General features: G+C 38.6%; 1 protein-coding gene across 45 annotated transcripts in view; it reads right to left on the bottom strand.

Annotated features, from left to right (window-relative positions):
* Positions 1 to 12,002, bottom strand: part of rap1gapa (RAP1 GTPase activating protein a) — a 121,919-nt gene that overhangs the window by 45,465 nt on the left and 64,452 nt on the right. For 3 of the 45 annotated variants that reach the window (XR_014538009.1, XM_083569837.1, XM_083569840.1), the window contains exon 1: positions 1,545 to 1,701. The exons of 41 other annotated variants lie outside the window; for them this stretch is intronic. The gene's annotated coding sequence lies outside the window, so the exon portion shown is untranslated. Of the gene's footprint in view, positions 1 to 1,544; positions 1,702 to 12,002 lie in introns of those variants that run through there. One more of the 45 variants, XR_014538010.1, reaches the window with a different exon arrangement.

The following is a 12,002-nucleotide window of genomic DNA, read 5'->3' as shown; positions in this document are numbered from 1 at the left end:
CAGAAAACACTAATCAACACAAATTTAATTAAGATTTGACTAAATAATCCTAATCTTTTCACTCTCCTGGAAGTCCAAAAGACCCTTCACAACACATAAGCGGCACATGTACATGTTCTCTTCTGTTTCTTAATGAAAATGCAATGTTTTAAAGGACCAAATGTACAATAATATGAAAAAGTAGTTGACTGGAGAAGTTGGGTCAGTTGTCACCTTAATAGAAACAGAGACTATTAAGTGTATTATAATTATATTATAATTACTACACAGGAACTATAAGAACAGTGCTGCAGATTATAATCTTAAAGTTCATTTAAACAAGTATAAAAACTGTGTGATTTGACTGAATCTCTAAGAGGTTTCTTTTTTACACAAACATACAAAGTAAAGAAATGTGGTCTGAACCTGCAAAGCAATTTAGATTTTTTTTTTTGAGATTCGAGTAGATTCGATTAAGAATTTCTTAAAAGAGAACTTTTATGTGAAATTAAACTGAGAGATGCCTGAGAGACAGTTTTAGACTGACAGCAGCCTGTTGAACTGAGTCTTTTTTGCTGCACTTGCTCGGTCTTGCTCTTTCTCTCATTTTCCTCCGAGCAGACAAAGTCAGCTTCCCGGAAGAGACTTCAGCTGAGAGCAAATGAGATATTAAAAGCTCTCCACAGCAGAATGAGAATGAGACAGACAGAGTGAGTCACATTTCGAATGCGATGCACCCATCGCCCATAATCTGTTTTTTTCATTTTTTTTCCCAGGCAAATTTGTCTGGAAATAAACGTGATACAGACAGAAGAGGGTTTACAGCTGTGCATTGTGGTGGCTGCAAGTCCTATAACAAGGACTTCTTAGACAGAAACTCATATATGGTACGTCATTATCTGAGCACTTGATTACAGCTAATGAGGTGTGAACAGAACAGATCTCATTGTTATTGCTCACTGATTTGTCTGTCCCACTGGATACGAGTAATACTGCTGCTATGGAAAATCTGCCAGCCTCCTTCTATGTTGGGATGTGTGTGTGTGTGTGTGTGTGTGTGTGTGTGTGTGTGTGTGTGTGTGTGTGTGTGTGTGTGTGTGTGTGAGAGAGAGAGAGAGAGAGAGAGAGAGAGAGAGAGAGAGAGAGAGAGAGAGAGAGAGAGAGAGAGAGAGAGAGAGAGAGAGATGTCACAGGAGACTATACAAAAAAAACTCAATTGAATTGAAGTGTGCAAGGTCAATAAGCGCAACATAGGGTTAGGAGTGCAAGGGCTATCTGGTTACACTTTTTGCTCCTAGCAGGCACCACACTCATACGTGCGATCTCATGATCCTGTGCTACATGAAACCCTGCAACAGCTGTCAGCAACACATAATCAACCTGAATAACTCGCTTTGTAAAAATCTGCTCCGAGCCTGTGCGTTGATTCTGTTTACTCCATTACCACAAAACTGAAAATGACAATCTCACCCAAACCGCGCAACAACTGCAAGCTGAGCATCATCGCAGTGCACCGGATGCTGATGTTCAAATAATAAAGTGGGCAACGTGAAGAAGTTACTCACTGTGTGGCAGCAGTAGCAGTGGTTGTGTGTTTCCCCAGCCAAAGCAGTGCAATCGCTGGTGCTGCTTTCAACTCTGCCACACACCTGCTAGCAGCACTATGCTCATCCTTCCTTCACTATGCCCCCTCCCCTCTCTTCTTTCTTCCACTCCACTGCTAGCTCCTCCTCTTGCCTCCCTCCCTCTTTTTTCTCTCTCTCTCTTTGTCCCTCTCTTCCCCCAGAATGCTGCTAAAAGACTGAGTGCTGACCATCCAAGATGTTTGATACAGCCGCACTTTGCATTTAATTATGCTCCACCATAATTAAACGCATCTCCCTATTAGCAACTGTTGCTTAGGAAACTGGAATCAGCAATGAAAATAAAACTCACCGATAAACATTCTCTAAATATACATGTGTCTCTGTCCATCTAGCACACACTCACCTGTTTCAATCTACAACATTCCTCTTCAAAGCTTTGAAGCTCTTAGGATGAACAGGAAACCATGGAAACAGTGCTGTTTACCTCACATTACAAATGTTATTCAATTCAACACAGAATGTATTGTATATATATATATATGTAGCATATTTTAGGGCAGCTTGCTCCTTTTCCCCAGCCGAGTTCAAACGCAGATGACCTGCGTAAAAACAAATGGAAGCTTAGGTCAATAAGCTACACAAAGAGATTTTTTTGGCTTGCAAATTGTGCCCTGCCCAACACTGAGCTTAGAGAGTGGAAAAAGCCCATGTACCCCTTCCTGACCTTTTCAAGGCAAAACAAGCCACAGCAATCAATATGCAGTGCATGAAAGTGAGGTCAAGCACATTCATACAAATAACACAAGATTAATGAGCAATCCCCAAACCAAATGAGAGGTGTGTTGTAATCATTGTAATCTCTAATCTTAATTCCTTGCGGTGGATGTTCTACTTTCATATTTATTCTCTCTCTGAAATGCTGAATTCTGAAGAGCTGAACAAAAAATCAATCGCCCTCTTGCCGTGAGACCACGAGTTAGAATCCCAGCAGTGCCATGGCCTTTCATCACGAGTGGTAATTACCCCTGTCCCTGGGTGCTTAGAAGGGGATTCCTCTCTTCTACAGTATGTCAATTATAGCTACACTAGCCAAACATGGGGGCCTGTGAGCTCATGTGTACAGAACAGGCTAGTTATCTCTGACTATATCTTAAGTCAGTTCTACTGCCCTGATGCATGAACTTGCCCTCACACTTTTACAGTTGGTATAGATGTCAGTGATCATTACAGAACCAGAACCACAACCTTAATTTGTGGTGATCTCTTAATTCAATAATAATAATAATAATAATAATAATATGAAGAAGAAGAAGAATAACAGTAACAATAATCATTTAAGTAAATAAATAAATACAAATGTTTGCTACTTCCATTTATAGATGCATAGCACCTCTCAAAGCTTAATAAATCATCTAAAACAAACAGATTTTGTGTTCTTTTTTATCTTTACTAGGTATTTAATGTGCATGTTCAACATTGATGAGCCTCATGGAGGTGCATTGTACGTCAATGCTGTTACAGCATTGTACAATCTGCTGCACTACACACATCAGCCTGTATGTGATCTAACTAATGTGCAAATAAAGATGATCAGGTGATGTGATCTTTTCAGGGCTACAGAGCTTTCATGGAACCTGCTATAAGTTGTCCTGCTAAGTAACAATCATCACTTGATTAAAAACATAGACAGAATAAAAATAAATCGAATGACTTTGAGCCTTTTTGTTGAGGTTTTAATGTGCTACATCAGAAGATTTTTATCAGGAGTTAAGGGTATAAAGAAGCTAGATGAACACTAGTCCCCTCCGTGGGAATAAAACTACTATGTTAGTATTATAAATATGTTATTAATATGTTATAATAATATTTTTAATGGACCTAATTAGCTATGTAATATATAATGTGGCATTATTTTACAGTAGTCAGTCTAAGAAAATAAAATATTCTGGCTTAGGGTTTTTGCTTTTAAGACCAATGAGTAATTAGTGTGTGTGTTGAAAATGCATATTTAAAAGTCCTCCACATATGAATGCACATAAATTGCTCAGAATTTCTTTTTATTGTTAAGCAACTCTGACTGCGTGAAGGAAATAAGTAAAAATGGCAGGAGACTCAAATAATGCCTGCACTTGTATTTGCATTTGTGACTTTTACGTCACATATGGAGAGATTCTGCTGGTGTGGGTTCCTGCCACTTTCCTACCTTTTAACACATACACAAGCTATTTGAATCAGTGCTCTCTTAAAATGTCTCTAAAAATGTACAAAATAGGTCTATAATAAATCTGATCACATTAGAATTAGGATGGGGAATTTAATAATTTAATCCATGTGGCAATCTAAATACAGCTTGGGGAATATTTTGTTGTGAGTGGAAAAAAGAGTACAGTCAATCCAAGCTTTAAGTGTAAATGCAAGGACCCTCAATTAAAAAACATGTGTTAGTTCCAGCAAATGTGACAAGTTTCAATAATGGCCTCCTTAACAACAAACCAAATAATCAAAATCACTTCAAATCTCTAGCCAGTTGATCATAATGACCACTCCAACTGCTTACAGCAGGCTGCTAAAGCCACACTCAGAGAAAACCTGTGAGTGTCATCTTTTTCACTAGCCAAATGGACAGAATGTCTAATCTATCACATTGTCAATGCCTGTCAAACGTCCTCTAAAGGAGGCAAGAAAAAAGAGGGAACTTTCAACAACTGAGAGTAGATAAAGTACAAGGACTAGTGGCTAAGTGCACAGCAAAGCTTTAGAAAAGAAAATTCTTTTTTTTTTTCTCTTTCATAAATGTACAATATGTAAGAAGGACATGACCACAAAAAACTAATGGCTCAGACTTTAGTGTACACAGCAGAAATGAAAATGTCTCTCTGAGTGTTTCATTAAATACAAACTTCACCAAGATGAGCTAATGGTCTAAATCTTTTTTCTAAGAATGCTAGCATTAGGACTTTCCTGAACATCTTTATCTCTTCACCTCAGCTTAGTGAGTGCCTCAGATGTATACTATATGGTGAGATTTGTGGACACCGGACCATCACACCCATGGGTAAATTATTATTTTTTTTTGTAATCATATAGATTTTTTTTTAATCCCATTCCAAATTCCAGATATAACCTCCACTTTTATTAGTCTGATTTTAGCCTTTTAGCAAGTGAGGAAGCCTGAAGTGCAATTAGCATTCTAGTTCATCCCAAAGGTGTTCAGTGGGGTTGAGGTCAGGGCTCTGTGCAGGCCACTTAACATCTTCCTGTCAACCCTTGGAAAACCATATCTTTATAAAGCTCGCTTTCTGCACAGGAGCATTGTCATGCTGGTACAGGCTTAAGCTAAGCATTATAGTTGCATACCAAGGCATTCTACACAATTGTGTGCTTCAGTTTAGGGAAGGCCCACATATGGGCATGACAGAGAGGGAACCACACTTTTGGCCATAAAGTGGATTAAAATATTCTGACTGGCTCAAAATGTATAAATAAGAATGTGACCTTACCATAGTGCCAGCTAAGAAAAATAGCTCAAACTACTCCAATGAAAATTTAAACAGAAGTTCCTCCGAAATGTCCTTGGATATACATTTACCAACCCCTAGAGGTCTCAGTAAATCCCACTTTAAAATCCAACCTCCGAACCTTCCATTTTCACATTAATCTCTCCAGCTTCTCTTCCTATGGATTGTGTCATGGCATTGCAACTGTTTAGTTAACAGTTTAGCTCAAAACCATTACATTGCCACTCCCAAGCAATACACAGTGACAACTGTAGAACTGTTCAAACAAATCCAGCTGATCTCATCTCCTGTGAGGTTTGGAGATAAGTCATGCAAACATCTGCAAGCAAACTCATTGTAATTTTATCCTTACAAAAGTCAGTGCATCCAGGGCATAGCCAAAATTTATAAAAATAATTTTGTAGTCGTGAAAGTTTACACTTTCTCCAAGAGACTTCAGGGACAGGTACACCCAAGAGATTTTAAATGTTATATGTCTGAGTGCATGATTTAGAGACAATGGCATTGAGTAAAAGACAGGAGGTGGAAGTGCAGGTGGCAGAGCTGAGGATGTTGAGATTTTCATTGGGAGTGACGAGGATGGACAGGATTAGAAATTAGTTTATTAGAGGGACTGAGCATGTAGGATGTTTTAGTAGACAAGGTGAGGGATGCGCAATTGAGATAGTTTGGACATGTGCAGAAATATGGGGACATGGGGTATATCTGTGTAAGAATGCTGAGGATGGAGCCACCAGAAAGGAGGAAAAGAGGAAGGCCAAGGAGGAGGTACATGGATGTGGTGAGGGAAGACATGCAGGTAGTTGGGTTGAATAAGGCAGATGTAAAGGACAGGGGGTTATTGAGACGGATGAGCCGCTGTAGCGACCCCTAATGGGAGAAGCCGAAAGAAGAAGATTTGTCTGAATGCATTTTGAGGTGAACTGTAATCACTTTGAAAATGATTTCAGCAGCAACACAGATGAAAATTGTGCTGGAAAAAAAAACTACAATCCATGATGGTGTTGATGGAGTAAAAATGAGTGTCAAATAGATCAACTATACACCATCTCTGCACTGAAATAATCTCATTAATCTTTATTTGTTATGTTTTTGTTTGGCATCTAACTATTGAACATGTTGTTTAGGAAAAAAACAGTTTTTATTAATTTTTATTGAGTTTTTATTGTGATCTTTGATCTTGTACTTTCTCTGTTACACACATTAAATGGTCAAAGTTGGTATATAAATAAACTTGCCTTGCCTTGTCAACAGATGACATTAACACATGCTGCATTTGTCGATGCCTGTTGGCATTTGCCTGGACAGTGTGTTAGCTGTCTTATCCTTATTCTGTCTATAGCTTTGATAAAAGTAGAGGGCATTCCACTGAGTTAAACCTACTAGTTTGTTAGAGTAGCAACTGTAGCACAGCAGGCTACACACTTAATTTAGCATAGTCTGTCACTTCATTCAAAACCGTCCAATGTCTATCCCTTGTTTCTGAGCTTTCAGAACATTGTTTGGTTATTAGGATTGTTATGAGCTATGAGTTATACAGTTTTGCAATAATGCAGCCTGAATCATTTATATTGATTTTTTTTTTCCATTAATCTCCACACAGTGCCCCATAATAAAGTGAAAACAGAATTCTTGAAATGTCTGTGAAAAATTCTTAAAAAAAAATAAAAATACATGAAATATCATGTCAGGGATTCACCCTGCCACGCCCCCCTCTGTAGCTGTCAGGGATTCACCCTGCCACGCCCCCCTCGATAGCAGTCACGCTGCTTCCCAAAATTACCGACAGCTGTGGCTCATAAAAGATCAGACTACATAAACTCACGTTCTTGAGTCACAGGCTGTCGGTCGTTATATTGTCAAGCTGGACAATCGCGTGGCTGCTCGACCGCCGGCTGTATATGCGAATTCCACTTCCGACTTGGATTACTCATTGCCGAAGGCTTTATGGATTATGCTTGGGACATTCAAACTCATAGCGGACAACGCGTATCGAGCGGATGTCTTTGTTTGTTGTTTTCAACGGCTTATGAGTGTTTTTGTGTTGTACGGTTGTTGAAATAAAAGGACAATGATCGGACTATATCGGCTTCCGCGTCTGCAGCCTGACATATCACATGTACATGACTATTCACACTCTTTGCTCAGTACTTAGTTGAAACACCTTTGGCAACAATTACAGCCTCAAGTCTTTTTGGGCATTACACAACAAGCTTTAGACACCTGGATTGAGGGATTTTCTGCAGATTTTTTTATTATTTCAAATTCTCTTAAACTGGGTCAGTTTGGATGGAGACTGTTGGTGGACAGCAACTTTCAGGTATCTTTAGAGATGTTTAATAGAGTTCAAGTCAGGCTTCTAGCTGGGCCACTTTAGGACATACACAGAGTTATCCCTAATCCACTCCTGTGTTGTTTTAGCTGTGGGCTTAGGGTTGTTGTCATGTACAAAAGGTAAACCTTTGGCCTAAACGGAGGTCCTGGGTGCTGTGGAACAGGTTTTATTGAGGATATATCTGTACTTTGCTCCATTCAGCTTACCATTAGACCTCCAAAAAAAAAAAATCCATTTGAACATTTGTAGTATCAGGCTGCAGCATAAAATATTAAAACGTGAAGGGTGTCTAAATACTTTCTGAATGGACTGTTTTTGCAGAGATTTAAAAAGGCTAATTTAAAATTACTTCTGACTATTCAACACTATTCACAAGCAAATTGTCTTCATGAAATAAATAAAAAACCCCAGAAAAACACACTGAGGACATGGGCTCAGTGTCAATGGGAGCTATGGGCAAGAGTACACAGCTGTGAGAGAAAAATTATTTTCCACTGCAGGTTTTGTGATTGAATTGAATACAGGCAGCCAAGTATGCACTTAGCGAAGTAGTTATGGCAGCCAAATGCCAATGCAAAAAAACAAACAAACAAAAAAACCCATAGCAGCATTTCTCTTTAAATGGCTATTCATCACTTCAAGCTAGCTTTTAAGCCCCTGTTACCCAATGTTTATTATATCAGCTCTTTACTATTAGGTGTAGCTTTTGTTCCAAGTTAATCGGTGACTGTGAAAGAAGGAACAATGTTGGTATAGTCACTTAAGAGAATCCTCTTTTGAATTTCTTTTGTTGTGATTTACTTCAACCAGTTTCAGATGGACAGGGCTATATTTGGTACCCATCTGAATTAGCCACAGAAACTAAAGTGACATCTTTCCTCTTCACTCAGCTTCATTGTGTCTGTGCGTCCAAAAAACTTATCTGGTAGGATTTTTTTTTATAATTTTAAATTCACATTATATTTTCTGAAATAGATAAAAAAAATCTCACTTCACCCATAAACAAATTACTTGTATATGTTGGTGTCTGCCATGTCAAAGTACGTTTTTAGATTAAATGACATTAAAACACATTTTAATAAATTTTATAAAGCCTCACACAATATGTGACCTGCTTGCTGATTTAGCAACATGCCCAGCTGGTCAGTGTAGCTTTATAAACTAGCTAAGCTAGACAACAAAAAAACAACTAACTACATATAACCTCAATTTGCTGTTTCCCTGAGTGCACTTCACTAAGTCACTATAACACCCCATATAATGACTGTAAAAAAAAAAAACAACAACAGTGTTTGTGATCTAATGGTTTGTGGAAAGAAAACAAAAAACTATTATTTTTGTTTTATTTTATTCATTTTGCTTAAAACAATAATGTGATCATTATTACCTTTTCCAGGCCAGAAATGGTTTATATTTGTTTATTTTTCTTGAATATTATTATAGGGGTTTGTACAAATATTTTTGTATCAACGTCAGAATACAGAATAGAGGGTTTTTTTCAGGGGCGAGTCGGTCTGTTTATATACTTATTTACCCCAATTATTGATTTTCTGCAGACCTTCTAGTAAAGTCTGTTCACCTTGTGTCCATGCTGGCAATGCTTCAGGGAAGTTCATTGCAAAAGACCTGGAACTTATTTAGCTTAATGGCACGAGATCCAGAATTGGATTGGCAAGATGATGTTTAAATCGCAAATTTGACCAAAATGTATTTATTTATTTATTTATTTATTTTTTGTGTGTGACTTTTTCAGATTGCTGCACCTTTTTTGTTGGACTTGTGTAATACAGCAGATGCCCCATTTATATGTTAAGCAGTAGTCTGTCTTGGGAGAAACACAGGAACAAAAACAAGCAAATAGCTCTGGTCAAGTGACCCAAATCATGCTTTGAGTTTGTCGGAACAAGCATTTATTTTCATCTAATTTTCCTTTCAACATGAACCTGATAAAGATAACTGATTTTGATATACTCACAAATTTTCAAGTGGTATCAGCTAGGAAAAATGGAAAGATAATGGGAAAAAAAATAAAGATTCTCTAAACAGCCAATAACCCCCCTTATCCCTCCCAACTTTACCCTAAAGAGAGCAAGCAAGAACTGATGCCATGCAGACTTTCATTGTGAGCCAGTCTAAACCAATACTTATTGCACAGCTGGAGTTCATCTCTCAGACTGGCAACTCTCAGACTGTGCAAACCCAAATGAACCACACTAACATTCAGAAGGGGAATAAAGATCAGTAGGAGTAAGACAGAGTACATGTGTGTGAATGAGAGGGAGGGCAGTGGAGTGGTGCGGTTGTAGGGAGAAAAGGTGGAGAAGGTGAAGGAGTTCAGGTACCTGGGGTCAACAGTGCAAAATAATGGAGAGTGTGTTAGAGAAGTGAAGAAAAGAGTGCAGGGTAAAGTGGGTGGGGAAGAGTGATAGCAGGAGTGATTTGTGATAGAAGAGTATCTGCAAAAGTGAAAGGGAAAGTTTATAGGACTTTGATGAGACCTGCGATGTTGTATGGTTTAGAGACAGTGGCATTGAGTAAAAGACAGGAGGTGGAGCTGGAGGTAGAAGAGCTGAAGATGTTGAGGTTTTCATGGGGAGTGACGAGGATGGACAGGATTAGAAATTTGTTTATTAGAGGGACAGCGCATGTAGGACATTTTGGAGACAAGGTGAGGGAGGCGAGATTGAGATGGTTTGGACATGTGCAGAGGAGGGACATGGGGTATATCAGCAGGTGAATGCTGAGGATGAAGCCACCAGGAAAGAGGAAAAGTGGAAGGCCAAAGAGGAGGTTTATGAATGTGGTAAGAGGAAGACATGCAGTAGTCGGTTTGAGAGAGGCATAAGTAGAGGACAGGGGGTATGGAGACGAATGATCTGCTGTGGTGACCCCTAATGGGAGAAGCTATAAGAAGAAGAAGAAGAAGAAGAAGAAGAAATACTGTATTAAAAGTCCCTAGCTGGGCTGAAGAATGACCTTAAATGCTCCTCGTTCTGGGAAGAAAGACAGCAATGATAATGAATGTGCTTTGATATCTGTGGTTTTGAATAATCACTTTGGTCAACATTAATAAGAATTATACTTGTTTTTTCACTCATTTAGAGCACTGCTTGTACTTAAATGTAGAAGTTAATACTATGCATCTGTAAACAATTCTTGTCACATTTCATTTTGTGTTCTCTCTAATCTAATCCTTTTTCTAATATCCTAATCTTGCTTCTAATCTGAACTGTGACTTGCTTTTTAAAGGTCGAGCCCTTGCTTAATAATCATACTACCTTGTCATTTCCCTGCAACATCACACATGCATTAAGCCAGGAGACAGTATGATCTCGTCACCATAAATCTGCAGACATGCTTTCTGCTCCTTAAAGCAGAGTAAACCCTCGTAGTATTTCAATGAAGTATAGCTGAATTTTATCAACACTAGTTGCTTGATGTAAAATACTGAATGAGACTGACTGCATGACTTTTCGTGCAGGTTGTACCACTTTACATTACTTTGCTACCCTGCCAAATATCACAACTATTTCTACCAGCAGAAAGTTTCCTGGCACATTAATAAAATCCACACAAAACAACAAAGAGGGAGAGATAGAGAAAGTGAGAGAAAGAGCAATAGAGAAAGTCAGAGACAGAAAAAAACAGAGAGATGTTATATATATGGGGTTAAGGTCTAGAGTCTGTGGTGGCCAATGTGTGAAAATAATGTCTCATGCTCCCTGAACCACTCTTCACAATTTGAGCCTGATGAATCCTGGCATTGTCATCTTGGAATATGCCTGTGCCATTAGGAAAGAAAAAATCCATTGATGGAATAAACTTGTCATTCAGTATATTCAGGTAGTAAGCTGACCTCTATCTTTGGGCACATAATGTTGCTGAAACTAGATCTGACCACCTGCAGCAACCTCAGATCATAGTACTGCCCCTACAGGCTTGGTATGGTAGACATTAGGCCTCTCTTCTTATCCTGATGCACTCATCACTCTGGAACAGGGTAAATCGGGACTTTTTAGACCACATGACCTTCTTCCATTGCTTCAGAGTCCAACCTTTATGCTCCCTACATAAGTGAAGCCTTATTTTCCGATTAGCCTCACTGATAAGTGGTGTTCTTAAGGCTACACAGCTATTAAGTCCCAATGAGTTTCCTTTACAATGTGCGTGAGAAAGTGCTTTTTCTTTCACTATTAAACATAGCCGAGAGTTCTACTGTTATTCTTTTACGATTTGATTTCACCAAACGTTTAAGTGATCGCCGATCGCAATCATTCAAGATTTTTTTTTGACCACATTACTTTCTAGAAGATGATGCTTCCCCACTATCCTTCCAGTTTTTAATAATGCTTTGGACAGTTCTTAACCCAATTTTAGTAGTTTCAGCAATCTCCTTAGATGTTTTCTTTGCTTGACGCATGCCAATAATTTGACCCTTTTGAAACAGATTAACATCTTTTCCACGACCACAGGATGTGTCTTCTGACATGGTGGTTTAAGAAATGAAAAGCTACTCACTGCATCAGTTAGGGTTAAATAAGTTGTTGCCAGCTGCAACATAATCATCCATGCAGTAATTATCCA

This window comes from Silurus aristotelis (genome assembly GCF_946808225.1).
Source record: "Silurus aristotelis genome assembly, chromosome: 19".
Classification (NCBI taxonomy): domain Eukaryota; kingdom Metazoa; phylum Chordata; class Actinopteri; order Siluriformes; family Siluridae; genus Silurus; species Silurus aristotelis.
Note: the sequence above shows the minus strand (reverse complement) of the source record. Positions and strands in the feature narration are given on the sequence as shown.